Below are 15,473 nucleotides of genomic sequence, written 5' to 3'. Positions count from 1 at the left end.
GAATCCGAACCCTAATCTGCATATGCAAATTAGGGGCGGGAGGGAAATCACGTGACTTTTTGTCAGAAAACGAGGAAATAAAAAATGTTCCCACCTCTAATTTGCATATGCAAATTAGGGTTCGGATTCGGTTCGGTATTCGGCCGAATCTTTCACAAAGGATTCGAAGGTTCGGCCAATCCAAAATAGTGGATTCGGTGCATCCCTACTTGGGATATTCTGATAATTTAAAGGATGGTTGATTTGATCAAATGCCTTGAACACCTTTTGAGTTACTGTATGTATGCCAAAAGAGTTCAAGGTATTTTAAGGCATTTGATCAAATCAACCATCCTATAAAATAGTTAATTGGCTATTCCAAATGATGACTTGTGATATCCCATACAGTTCAATTTTATAAGCTAGATCCCTTGGATTCATTTTATTCAAATTGTTCAAGATAAAATGAACTGCTTTAGTAACTGGTTGATGTAATCAAATATCTCAAAAAGCTGATATTTCTGTTATTTTATAGAATGGTTGATTTGATAAAATGACTTGAACACATTTTGAGATATGAATCCCAAAAGAGTATTTTGATCAAATTAACCAATTTATAAATTGGTTCATTGGCATTTCCAAATGATTTCTTGGGATATCCCAGATTTTTTTTTTTTAAATTGATTCTCCAATTAAATTTTAGTCAAATTGTTCAAAATACAATGAAATGATTAATAAGGATGGATGATCTGATTAAATGTCTCAAAAGGGTTCAAGGTATTTCAAGTCATTTGATCAAATCAACCAGTTATAAAATAGTTCATTGGCATTTCCAAATGACTTCTTGGGATACCCCAGTTTTTTTAACTTGATTGCTACGGTTCATTTTATTTCAATTGTTCAAGATGAAATGAACTGTTTTATAAGGTGGTTGATTTGATCACATTTCTCAAGTACATCTGTTGAACTCTTTTGAGATATGTAGTGATGGGTGAATTTGCGCCGTTTCGAAACGGCGAAAAATTTGCGAAACTGCACCGGCGTCTCGTTTTTGACGCCGGCACCCGTTTTTGATGCCGGCACCTGTTTTTTCGACGCCAGTGCCCGTTTTTGACGCCAGCGCCCGTTTTTGGCGCCAGCGTCCGTTTTTTTTTAAAAAAAAATTTTGACGCCGTCGAATTTTTGCCGCGAATTTTCGCGGGCGTTTCACGAATGTATTCGCTAGCGGCGAAGCGCGCCAATTCGCAGCGAATTCGCACCTGGCGAATAAATTCGCCCATCACTAGAGATATGCATCCTATAAGAGTTCAGGGTATTTTGATGGGGATGCACTGATTCCAAGATTAGGTTGAGGAATCAGCCAAAAGCCTCTTTTAGCCTCTTTAAGAAAGATTCAGATTCGGGTGATTCCAAGAACCTGGGTAAACTGAATCCAAAACCTACAAAATGTGAAAATGTTGCGTATACCGCTCATCAGTTTGCGTGCACATTGCTGAGTTCTGCCTGTACATCAACTATTTCTGCCCATAGTGAGGGTTCGGATTTGATTTGAGATTCAGCTGAATCCAAGATCAAAGGGTTCAGTGCATCTTTATTTTTTGAGAAATTTGATCAAATGAATGAGCTTATAAAAAAGAGTATTTTGAGTCATTTGATCAAATCAACCATACTTTACAATTCATCAGGCACGTTTCCAAATATCACTTGGGATAGTCAGTGCTCCATTTGTAATTGGTGGTTTTGCCCCATTGCTTGAACAGTAGAGGGAATGGTATTCCAGAAATGTTGCACCTAAACAAATTTGCATTATCCATCCAGCATAGCTTTTTAATGTCTCTGTTCTATTTATCTACAGTATTTATCTATGTAGAAAAAATTGTACTCCACTCTTCCACACGGACAAATAAAGCAAGCCAACTGGTTAAATCTAGGTCCCCTCCATACATGATTCATTTGGAGTCAAAAGGCTCCTGCCTTGGACAACTGATTTGGTATTTTCTGCCAAGAGAAGGAGAAAAACATTTACATCATCATACATTTGCTTAAATGTGGTACTTATTGCCCAAAGTCAAGGTGGCATGGCTTTCATAGGACTTCGTACCCAAGGCAAACAAATGTACCATAGTCCAAGTCACATGTCATTACATTAAAGGAACAGTAAGCTGATACATACATTTTGAAATCACTTAATCACTAAATTAAATAGAGTGCAAAAAGCATGCTGGTCTCAATATTTTCAATGGTAGACCCATAGTAAGAGGACCATGATGAACCAGTAGATCTGGATGGACACAGGCCCTCACTTATACATTATAAGTCAGTGCTGATTATGAGATTGTTACAGGGAACCATCCGCAATGAACAGTTGTATAAATCCCTGATCTCCAAAGCAAGTTACCATTAGAACTAGCATTTCCCTATCCAGTTGGCTTAGCCCTAACTTACAAAAGTCTACAAAGTAAAAAAAAAATCAGGTATTGATGAGAAACTAAGGATTATCTGTAGCAGTGTATCATTTTAAGGTGTCTATTGATCACATCAATGTCCAACCACAGAATCCATGAGGACATCACAATATAACTTGCTTGGATTTGAGGGTCATTTTGGCTTCCTTGCCATATTTTCTGGGATTGGGTATTGGTTATTGCTTTATATATATATATATATCTCGTACATACAGTATGACCTGGTGTCCTTGTGGCCCTCCACTCCTCTAGTGTAATAGGTCCAGTGAAATCAGGCAATACCATTTTAGGCTTTCTAACTAATTACCTAGAAATCCTATCCTTTATAACATGGCTATACATTTTATGGTTGGACCTATTTATACTCCATTCCTGTACATAGGACTAAAGCATTGTTGATGGAAGCACATTCAGCTTGCTGATAAATTCCTTCACTTTGCAGAGACGTACAATATTACAATCCATTTAGCAGCACACTAGCAGTGACTCAGCTTGGGCCTGTTGGCAGATAAGTCCATGACATTGAACAAGGATTTAGTGGGAAAACAGACTCTCAGCTCCTAATCCTGTGTATATGGCATAGCTTAAGTGGTACATAACTAACATTACACATTAAAGAGATGCTCACTCAATAGATGCCAATACGATGGATGAGCCATCTCCAGCAGAGGGTCTGAATTTCAATTGGCTGATGGTTTTCCAGTCCCTAAAGTCTAATTTTCCACAAGAAACACAGGGAAAGAGATTTTCTACCCATTTCTTGTATCAAAGTATCAAAGGGCTGTTTTGCTACTAATATTGTACCTTAAAGTGTCATGTTTCCCAGCTTGCATGCATTATTTATTTCCTTTTTGCATTATGAACAAATTGATGAAGTGAACAAGGAAAAGAGGAAATAAATATATGATCTAACATAACCTATAGATTTTTTTTTAGGATCTTCAGGCAATTTTTGTGGTACAATTTGTAAAAGCAGACAAAAAACACATTTGAAACCCTTAGGAAATGTGTTCTTAAGTGCCCACAAACCAGTTTATCTTCGGGGACCATGGCGAGCATTAGGGAGACTCTGCATGGGGCAAGTAATGATAGGCAGTGATCTCATTTAGTTGCATTAAATTCCTTCTATAGATTTTTGAAGGATTATCTTCTCTTCTCTTAGGGTAAAAGCAAAGATTGCCATAAGTCAAGTTGAGCTCTGCTATAGTTTCCAAATATATTATCTTTATTTTTAATTCACCCTCTATTTCTTCATATAAACAACAATACATTTTGTTTTTGAATACAACGTAAATGGCTTACTGTATCAATATCAGTGACTTAAACTAAAGTGGCAGGCTCAGGGTTTCAACAGTTTTGGATTTTCAAATTGAGCCTTCATAAAATACAGGGTTTCAACAGTTTTGGATTTTCAAATTGAGCCTTCATAAAATACAGGCCAACATGTGGGGGCACCTGCCTACTAACATCTCATTCCTAAACCAATTAATATATAGTTGTTCCTAGTACTTCTGCTCTCCCCTATTCTTCTGGAAAGGCTTTTCAATAGATGATGGGATTTGCTTCCATTCCTACATAAGAAATTGGCCACAATGTTGGGTATTGGGCCTGGCTCACAATTTGGTTCCCAATTCATCCCACAGGTGTTCAGTTGTGTTAAGGTCAGAGCTCTGTGCAGTCAAGTTCTTCCCATCTCAGCAAACCAATTCTATACAGACAGTGAATGGGGACATTATTGTGCTGGAACAGGACACAGTCTTCTCTAAACTGTTCCAAAAAGCAGAGAATTCTAGTAATCTGCTTAATTTGCTTTATAATTGTAAGGAAAATGAGTGTATTGCACTACAAACTATAAAAGATACAGATTTGGTGGATAAACAAAGTTTTCCATAGAATAAGACACAAATTATTTACTACTGATGATATGATATGGACTTGGTTTGCATCTTGGATAGGGTGGGGCATGAAATTCTGAACAAGTGGGTGCATGTACCTTCATCCCTAATAATGCGGATGTCATTCTAAGCCACATTGAGTAGGTTAAACTGTTGTAGAAAAAAGCTAGAGCTATTGCTAAGGATGGTCAATTATTTATTTTATGCTTATGTTTAGCTTTTTCTATTATTCTGAAACTGATTTAATGTATCAAGGCTAGTACCATACAGTATCTGACAAGCGTCAGCTATTGCCCATACGTTTCAATGCTTTTGAATTATTTTCCTATCATACTTCTCTGTGAATCAAGGGGTGGAATGTAAGGAAAATGAGTGATTCACAGAGCAGAAGATAGAGAGAATAGAACAACACCTTAAAGTGGACCTGTCACCCAGACACAAAAATCTGTATAATAAAAGTATTTTTCAAATTAAACATGAAATCCAATTTCTTTTTTTTATTAAAGCATTCAAAGCTGTTGTAAGCTCATTTAAACATCTCAGCTGTCAATCAAATATTGTCTGCCCCGCCTCTATGCCCTGGGCATAGAGGTGGGGCAGACAATTACTTTCACTTTCCATTCAGCACTTCCTACATGTCACTGCTCTCCCCACATTCCCCCATTCTCTTCACCATTTAATTGTGTAACCAGGACATGGGGATGGGCATCAGGTCCCCCATTCTTGTGCACAAACAAGATTCTGAGATGATACAAGGCTTGTCTTAATAACAGTGTCCACAAAATGGCTCCTGCCTGCTTGTTATAATTATGAATTCCCAGACTGGAGGAAACAAAATTCAAATAATTGAATAATTCAAATAATTTACATAATGTAATTAAAGTTCATTTTGCTTGACTGATGTGATTGATGTGATAAAATAGGATTATGAATATTTTTTTGGGGTGACGGGTCCCCTTTAAAGATGGCATCTAGAGCTTTTGGCAATTCAAGGAATGTGACACTGGTTAATGCTTGATTTTCACCATATATAGTATGCTAAGTGTAGTTTTTACCATATATAGTATGTTAGCTGCTAAAATGTATAAATCGTCTTATATCCTGTGTGGGGGAAACATATATAAAGCTTCATTTTGGGGGAGGCTCTTTGACTTCTGCCTGGACTTCAGAGTGCCTGGTTATGTTGGAATTGCTGTTGAGCCATTTTATGGAGGGGTCCCTCAGCTAAGTATCAATAAATCTCTTATGTTTGTTTTACTTGTGTGTGTCAGTTGAATCACTCTACAGACTGAACAAGAGCCCAGTCTCAATACAATAATTATAAAGGGTGTCCACATACTTTTGGAGATATTGTTTAGTTTAGTTTAGTTGTCTAAAGAACACTGAAATGACAACGGAAAGCCTTTTGTAGTAGTATTTAACTATGAATATTAGTGACTGACTAAACAAAATAGATACTGTTTACCTTTAAACTGGTATAATGAGTTCATAAAGTGACTTATTAAATACCTTTAGCATATAATTCTGTGTCGGACTATTACAGAAGAACATTCTCTCAGACATTAACAGTTGGCCAATAAGTAAAACAATATGCATTAGACAAACTTGACTTGAGATTTGCATTTTTGTCCAATCCAAAGTTCACTGTTAGTGATGGGCGAATAAATTCGCCAGGTGCGAACTTGCGATGAATTTCTGTGTTTCGCCACCAGCGAATAAATTAGCAGATGAAAAAATTATCAGACGCCCATTGACTTTAATGCATCTGGACAAAACAGGCGTGCTTATAAAAATTCTTGCTGGCGTCAAAATCAAAGCATGTCAAAATGATTGTGACGCCCATTGACTTCAATGCATTTAGTGAATTTTTTGGCGAAGCGAAACGGGACAAATTCGCCCATTACTATTCACTGTAATATAAATTAAACAGAAATGTATTGTTCCTCGTGATTCCCACCAAATAAGGGAATGACGTCTAGTTTATTGGCATGAAAAGGAACACATTGGTCAATTATTAGATTACTGGCTGGAATGAGCCGGATTTGTATCTTATTCAGTTGGCTCTTCAGCTTAAGAAAAATAGAACATGTCACAGAGACAATAAACTCAGTCCCAGATTAGTAATAGAAAGAAAAGACAACAGAGATCAGCCTGGGCCACATTGCTTTCTTCCCTCATTTGAACTGCAAGTTGGATTCTTCTGAAATCATAAAAAGCTTTTTTTTTCCACTGAAACAAACACAGATAAACATTGAAATGGTAAATTATCAGCATAGTTCTTTTGTGTAATACTTGTATGAAGCACAGCCCTTTAGACCTGGGGAGAGGACAACAAAGGTGTGTTTGAACTGCATTCATTTGAACTCTACATTGAGTCCATCTTTGAGCTCTCACAATCACTTTTGTAAATGAACCTTGACACCGTGAAACAATGACAGTTCTTGATAGAAAATGGCCTTCCTGGTGGATGTCTCATTGCTCTTACATGTGCAACTGTTGCATTTTCTTGTGTTTCCTCTACCTTGGGAAAGAACATAACAAAGTGTGACCTGACATGAACCTAACACAAAACCATTGCTTGATGGGATATTATATTTTATAGATGCTACACATGAAGTACTCCTTGAGCCTTATTTATCAAAATTCAAATTCATGTAGTTTTATGGGTCCATTTTTCGTGGGGAAAAAAGCCTACATTTTTTTAGAAATGTATCATACCCCAAAGCTGCTAAATCCAAATCTGAAAATGCTTCATCTCAAACCTGTCTAGGTTATGTAGAAGTCAATGGCAGATGTCCCTGAAGATGTTTCTTGACATCATGATCTGTGCTGGATAACCTGATAAAGTCAGGGTTTTCGTCCGATAATCCAAAACAGTATCTTTTTAGCAGTGGAGATTCGATAAAGTTGAGTTTTCCGAACATCAATCGTACTATACGAATTGACGCTTGATTTTGTCACAATTTTTTTTTTTTTTGCTCTGACTTTTCTGAGAAAAATTATTGATAAATGAGTTAAATTCATGGAAGGGAGTTTGGTCGACTTTGCTTTGATTCATTTAATTTTAGTAAATAACACCTGCTCAAAAGGGTTGCCCTGTAGTAAATAACACCCTAAGGGGCCCATTCACTAAGCTCGAGTGAAGGAATAGAGGAAAATAGAGGAAAAAAAATTTGATTTTCGAATGTTTTTTTTTGGCTACTTCGACCATCGAATTGGCTACTTCGACCTTCGACTACGACCTTCGACTTCGAATCGAACGATTCAAACTAAAAATCGTTCGACTATTCGACCATTCGATAATCAAAGTACTGTCTCTTTAAAAATTTCTTCGACCCCCTAGTTCGCCACCTAAAACCTAATGAGGCCAATGTTAGCCTATGGGGAAGGTCCCCATAGGCTTTCCAAGGTTTTTCTGATTGAAGGATAATCCTTCGATCGATGGATTAAAATCCTTCGAATCGTTCGATTTGAAGGATTTAATCGTTCGATTATTCCTTTGATCATTCGATCTAAGGAATTGCGCAAAATATATTCGAAGTCGAAGGATTTTAATTCGGCAGTCGAATATCGAGGGTTAATCAACCCTCGATATTCGACCCTTGATACATCTGCCCCTAAGAGTTTCTTTTAACCACAACTACACACAAAAAACCACAAATATCAAAATATAATCCAAATATAAAAAGCACAAACGAATAAAAACATGGACTAAGAATACGAAAGGTTCCACTCCAAATTTTTGTTCGTTTACCAGCTTAAAAACAAATCTTAAAAAAAAAACTCTAAAACCTCCAATTACTAAATATTTTACAGTTGGCTAAGGACAGCTCATATTGACTTCTCCATGACCTCAACAGCTTTTAGATGGTGTATATTTGTGAAGATTCTCATTCATCCAGGTCGTGGTATAACTGTAGAAATAAGTTAAATCAACTGGACTTGCTGTGTTTTTCTTGAAGACGTTTCACCCGTAAGTGATGGGCAATCTGTGGCATTTCGTTTCGCTGAAAAATTCACCAAATTTTAGAAACATTGAAAAAGTGGCGAAACACATTTAAGTCAATGGGCATCAAAATAATTTTAATAAAGTCTTTCGTTTGTAGGAAGAAAACCAGCGCTATAAGTTCAGGGATAGACAACAAAAAAATAGTAATATATAGTGTAGTAATTTTTTGATAGAGTTACACCTCTTTGTGCAATTACTAGGGGGTGTGTTCTTTTAGGAGGGTTTAGTTGTCCTTTAACTATTTGTGTAGTTTTAGAAACTTTTTATAGGAACTAAACCCTCTGGTGGAAGAAAAAGTACACACCCCCTAGTAATTGCACAATCGCGCCATTTTTGTGCAAATTCGCCCATCACTACTCTGCAATAGTGATGGGCGAATTTATTCGCCGCCGGAAAAATTTGCGAAACGCCTGCAAAAATTCGCTGGCGAAAATTAAAAAAAACGGGCGCCGGCGTCAAAAACGAGACGCCGGTGCCGTTTGGCGAATTTCGCACATTTTTCGGTGAAGCGAAACGGCGCAAATTTGCCCATGACTACTTTGCAACTGAATTCAGCATAACACAGGACAGAAAAAATGCAAAATTTAGCAGTTGTGTTCTTTAAAGGGTGGAGAGGAAAGTTGTGCAGTTTGTTTGTAGTTCTACACTAGGGATTTCAGCAGTGAGACTTGATTGAGGACTAAAGAGGCACAACAGGGCTGTTTCATAGGAAGTAGACAGAGAGGATTATGATTGGTTGGCTTGCAGTGTCAGGAAAAAACGGGGTGGACCTGAGCTCTTGTGGGCCCCGCCGACCCCCTACTCACTTCTTAGTGGCGCGACCCCTCTTTGTTGGGGGTCACAGTGAAATAAAAATTTTGTGCGCATACGCAAACCCGGCACAGTGCACGTATGGGCAAACGTATCGCTCCAGAGCGGTATGGGGGCCTGGAGGGGGGCCCTCGGGCAGTAGCCCTGGTGGGCCCCAATCCCCCCAGTCCGACCCTGTTACTCTAATGTTACTCTAATAATGAGTAGACAGTGACTAGAGTGAATGAATACGTATACAGAATTTAAAATCACTGTAACACAGAAACTTAAACCAATAAACAATGATAATGCATTAGAGAAATATTCCATTTTGCCTCAAATTTCAAATAAGAAAACAATACTTTTGCCTTTAGTGCCTCTTTAAGTTAATTTGCAAGAAAAATGTTTCCATTCTCTTATATAAAATTGCATTGAGATAGCAAAGCGCCGGAAGATCATAAATACACACAAAATGGGATTAACACGGAATAGGGGAGCAAAACATACATCTTATTTTTTCCTACAGATGTGGAACTAAACAGGAGCATTGATGAAGCCTGCAACGCAGATGATTATCCAAATATTACATGCTCTGGGGCTATCATATCCGTGCGAGCAAGAGATGCATTTGCCAATGATAATGAGATTGTGCAAAGCCTGAAATCTTACCTGCAGCTCGAAATCTTCCCCTGGGGAACAGAGGCATTTGCTCCTCTTCATAATTCATTTCTTATAATAATATTCTTCTAATGAATCTTACCCCCAGGTCTGGAAGGAGGGGCTTTCCCCTATTTCAAATGGTAGATCTGTAAAACAAAGGTATAAGTATGCCAGAGATGCTTTGTGCAATGATAATAGCTTTGAAACCCTGAGAAAGGATTTTGGCATTACTTATGATTAATAACCAAACAGATTACAGGGGCATTTGTGCCCTTCTGGGGTTTCCCCTTCTACTTATGATTAAGTGCCCTGAAGTGGCATGAAACGTGTGAGGCTTTTTTTACAGATGTACTATTTGCAGAGCAGCCATTGGGGGGGGCAGGGGGGAGAGTTGTAGGGGACCCTAAGGGTAAGGGGGCACAGCCACGCCACACTTTCTTGATTATCCGGGCCCCCCTGCTTTCTGAGAGCTGCTGACTTCGGGAAGGCAGGGCGGGAACACAAGGGGAGGTTTCTTCTGTCCATGACTTCCCCTTATTGGTCACTGAGTTTAAGTCCCGGTTGAGCTGCTCAGGGATTGGATATCTGAGGTTTGAACTTCCCCTCCAGCTCATTCAATCACCATGCAGCGGTACCAGGACTTGAAATTCTGTAACCAATAAGGGAAGAAGATGCAGCCACATGTCCTCCCCTCCTCCCTTCTGTAGTTGGCAGCTCACTGACAGCAGGTGGGTCACACTAATGAAGTAAGTACAGCAGTAAGGTAACCCTTTGTGGTCCCTGTTGTGTGATGGGGCCCTGGGCACCAAATTTTTTTTAAACTTCTGGGGGTGGGGCAAGTTTTTTTACATGGACGTTTAAGGGGGGCCCTGGACACCAATTTTCTTATAACGTGGGGGGGGGGCTGGCCACCAATTTTTTTCCCCATGTGGGGTCCTAGCCACCAATATTTTTTAATGAGGGGCCCTGACCACAGAAGTTTTTTTAATGGGGGGCCCCTGACCACAAATGATTTTTTCAATGGGGGGGCCCTGACCACCAATATTTTTTTATTTTTTTATTAACATGTGGGAACCATAGCCACCAATGTATTTTTTTTTAAGTGTGTGGTGGGGGGTGGACCTGTGGGGTGTGGAGGGTGGACATGTAGGTGGGGTTTGTGGTGGGAGCAGCCCAGGGGGCCCTGCGATTTCTGATGGCGGCCCTGACTATTTGTACAATAAACAACATGTCTATGAAGATTCTCATTTATTCAGGTCATGATAACTTTTTAAGCAGTAACCCTTTGACTGAGGTCCGGTTATGTGGCAAGCCCATTTTTATCTGATGGTGTATTATGGATTCATTGCCTTGATGATTCTTCTGTGGGCTGTAGTCAAACACATTGCTGCACTGAGGGAAAAAGAGCAATATTCATTAGGATATCTGCCCCACTTAAATGAAGATAAAGAGGAAATCACCCTGTATCTAGAAATGTTTCACTTTCTATAAACCCTCTCACATACTGTAAATAGCGTGGGACAGGGATGGAAAACCTACTGTAGACAAGTGGCCTTCAAAGTGTTACTAAACAACAGCTCCCAAAGTCCCCCGGGCATTAATGTCAACAGACATATTCCTTAGTGGGATCTTTTGACTTCTCTTTTGGTTATATTCTGTATATAGTCAATAGCATAAAGCAGTGGTTTAGAAATACAAGGACAGAAGGACTAATGCATGTGTGAAAAGAATTTCTTTGACTATAACATATCTACATAGTAGATTTAAGTCCCCATTTATTATTTTACTCCATGTAGTATCTTCTGCTTCCTTATAGTATATATCAAATGCATCCTGTTATAAGCAAGGATCAAGGAACTCAGTATTGACCACAAGCTGTGATGTCCAATGTTGGATAAGGGAGTAGAATAAGTAGAGGGGATAAGAAAAAAACAAATACCATAGTCATTCATAGTAACATAGTAACAAAATTAGGTGGAAAAAGACATCCATCAAGTTCAAACTTTTAACTCTGCCAGTAGATCCAGAGGAAGGCAAAAAAAAAAAAACAGTGGATGCCTATCCAATTTGCCTCAGAGGGGGAAAAAGATGGAATCAGAGCAGTCCCTAGATCAACTTGTACTATGAGCCAAATAACCCCTTCTTAAAGCTATCCAACATATCTTCCATTCAGCAAGGCATTCACAAACTCACTTATTATAAGATGCTTCATCCTGTGGATCCACAGATATTGTGTATTGACTTTGACAATTCCCAGAATCCCCCCAGCAATCATTGACCACATTTCCTCCAACCTAAACATTGACTTTATCTGTAGGACGTTGATTCACAGCAGGCATATTAAGTGAAAACTTCTATAAATCAGCGGATTCCCATTTTGGCACACATTGATTTGACCCACATGGATATGTCTTTTATGGGATAAAATTGAGAGATTTATGGGATAGATTGAGAGAGTTATCCCTAAGCAATATCACAGACTACCCTGAACAATTATTTCTGCAGTCATTTACACATGTAGCCTAAGCTACACCAGAAACATCTGTAGACATTTACTTGAATGCACCTAAGCTTACAAAGTTTGGCCAAAATGTGCTCCTAATGCCTTAGTTTTTGTTGATGTATTTAAAGGGATTAACATGGGCTGAATTTGGCTAAAGGCTAAAGTTTAACAATACAATAAGCTAAAAATGCTACACTTGTCTGGACAAAGACATCAACAAGCTTCATTGATCTGAGGGTCCAGAGAAGCTTCAAATAGCTCCCCGTCTTCAGATAGCTCCCCATCCTATTACTGATTCACAGCTTATGCTCTGGTCTTGTATGTCAAGCAAACCTCAATTTCCTTGATGATTTTTTGATGACTCCACCATGTTTACACATTGATCAATGATCCCCAACCAGTACCCTAATGCTGCTCACCACCTTCTTTGATGTTGCTCTCAATGGCTTCAAAGTAGGTATTTCTGATATAATTACTGGTCTGGAGACTGGCCCAAACTTGGACTGTTATGGGCTGGAAGTCCCGGGCTAAAAAATAGCCAATAACAGCCCTTATTTAGGGACCACTAGGATATTTTTGATAACTACATGGACCCCAACACAATCAACATTTGCATTTTACTATATAAGAACAATATAATGAAATACTGATTGCTATATTCAGTTTCAAGCCATTGAAGTGGCAATTATTAGAGACATATTTTCAAGATATATATAGTTTTGGGGTAGATAAATTCCCTGCTTTGACCTTTAGTTGGCAGTTGTAGCATCTATGCTTTAGGGATGCACTATAAAAAAGTAAAGGGAAAGAACACTAGGATTGTTAATGGCAGGCCCAGTATTTGATCACAGACAAATGGATGTGATAACAGCACTGAAAGATCCATTTTTTCTTAACGCCTTTCCCTCCAAGTCTGCTCTTATATCCTCTGCCCCCAGCATCCCATTTAGATCCGTACAACGGATTAAGTAAGTAACAGAAACAGATCCGATGACTAATGATGGACAATGCAATTGGAGGCTCGCGGGAAGGTGCAAACATAAGGGTCCATCTATCAAAGCTGATTAGCTCTGGAGACTGAGGCGAAGATTAAGAGATCCAAAGTAACAAATGGATCCCAGGGAGAAGCAGGACGCTTTTCCATCAGATAGAGCCAGAACATCCATTATAAATCAGCAGAGGATTTAGGGATGCCAACAGCAAGAACATCTTGTCTCCGAGAGAGGTGTTGCCAGTGGAAGAGTTTCAAGAGCTTATTTCTTTTCACTAATAAATATTATTTTCTGCCAATTCTAACATAGGAAATGGTAATATATTTTTAGGAATTATGCTGAAGATTTACAGTACATGAAAATGAAACAACAAATAGTCGGTGTCAATATTACCAATTGTGATTCACCTTCTCAGGGTGGAACAGTTGGACATGGCTAGGATTTTGGGCATTCCTACAATGCCTCATGAAATAATAAATAAAGAACATAAAGGCCTTGATGTGTGTGTTTCTATATGCCTGTGATATTGAGCCAGCATATTACGTGAGCCCTGGGAATCAAATCCCATGGTATTCTGCCTTACGCGTTTCATACCCTTTGGTACTTAATCATAGGCATTAATGATACACACCAGATCATAGAGATTTATACCCAACATGGACCCACCCTTATATTATTAAAACCAATTAAACATTGCCACATCATACATAGTAGGTTTATACAAATATATTGTTAGGGTTCTATTCCTTGGTCTGCCTATATCCAGCATAGGTATAAAAAAGTTGTAGCTTTTACCTTGTCTTCCAAGGTGATAGATGACTTGTTAGAGAAGAGCAATATGTGGAGTTACCCATGGCGCTATCTCTCCAACACTCTTTGGCTCATCACTGTCATGATAAGGATGTTAGGAGATCGTTTGTACTTGTATGAGGGGTTGTTGCAGATTAAATCATGACCCTTCGCTCACGCACGTCCTTCATTCTCAACATGTAATAGAACAGAGACCTCAAAGTCTACTTTTTTCCCTCTTGTAACAGGTCTTGCATTGCTTTATCCAAACTTTTTTCATCTCGTCCATCAGTAGTTTCCTCTCTGCCGTTTCATTGGATGAGATTTTATCATCCCGCAGTCCAAAAGCAATATATATTAAGGAAATGGTTATTCAGGAAGCCAGAGACAGCCGCTTCTAATCACATCTACTTTTATAATGTAGTTAACTGTCTTTAGTTTTCTCATTGAGGAGGCTTCACTCCTCCTAACTTCTTGCCCTCCGGCGATTTCATGACTTTGGTTTTTGGTTTCATTTGAATTACTGTAAAGCTGAAACGTTAGTGAGTTTTCTGTAATGTCAGTCATAAGTAAGTTGCAAGGTGGGCTGAAAGAATAGCCTTAGATAGAGTATATATTATGCATAAGTAGGGTTTATTCTTTAGGTGAACCTAAACAGTCGCCATAGACAAAATAAATACTGTATTTCTTATGAACACATAAAATGGAAAAGCAACATCCTCCTGATGTCTAGTGAGCACTTTCATTGGCCACTGTCTAAAATTGGTGAAAAAAGACTGACCAAATGTCTTTAATTGGACAGAAAAAATATATGTAAAATGGATATACTGTAGTAGAACTGGTTTAACTAGTTCTTTAGAGAGATGAACCTGAAGATGGGTTGTACTATATAATATATTATATTCTTCACTAGCATCCACCAATGACTAATAATGGGCGAATTCATGGCAAATTTCCACGTTTCGCCGCAGGCAAATAAATTTGTGATTTTTTTTTATTGACATCGGCGGAACATAATTTTCGCCGTTTTGCTAATTTCGCAGGAATTTCGTGGCAAATCGAAATGGGACAAATTTGCCCATCACTACCAATGATGCTCTGACACATCAGCCTATCAATGGTATTGTCAAGACATGGTGTTTATTCGTTACTCCGCTATATCGTTTTGTTTATGTTTTCTATTACATTCACATCCCTTTGTACTAATCAATGTACAAATCAAGCACAAATGAATTCTCTTGATCTTTGAAGTCATCTTTGATGTGCCATCTGAATTCTGCTTGTTATCAATTCCTCTGAACATGATTCATGGTCCATTATTTTATTAGTAACTGCAAAGCGTAACTGCAAAGTGCTAACATGTTAAGTGGTTTATTGACCATGGATTATCCC

At 38.5% G+C, this 15,473-nt stretch overlaps 1 protein-coding gene across 1 annotated transcript in view; it reads left to right on the top strand.

Moving 5' to 3' along the window:
* The window catches only part of lsamp.L (limbic system associated membrane protein L homeolog), a 1,234,661-nt gene that overhangs the window by 217,884 nt on the left and 1,001,304 nt on the right, over positions 1–15,473 (top strand). The window lies entirely within an intron of this gene.

This window comes from Xenopus laevis, chromosome 2L (genome assembly GCF_017654675.1).
Source record: "Xenopus laevis strain J_2021 chromosome 2L, Xenopus_laevis_v10.1, whole genome shotgun sequence".
In the NCBI taxonomy this organism is placed as follows: domain Eukaryota; kingdom Metazoa; phylum Chordata; class Amphibia; order Anura; family Pipidae; genus Xenopus; species Xenopus laevis.
Note: the sequence above shows the minus strand (reverse complement) of the source record. Positions and strands in the feature narration are given on the sequence as shown.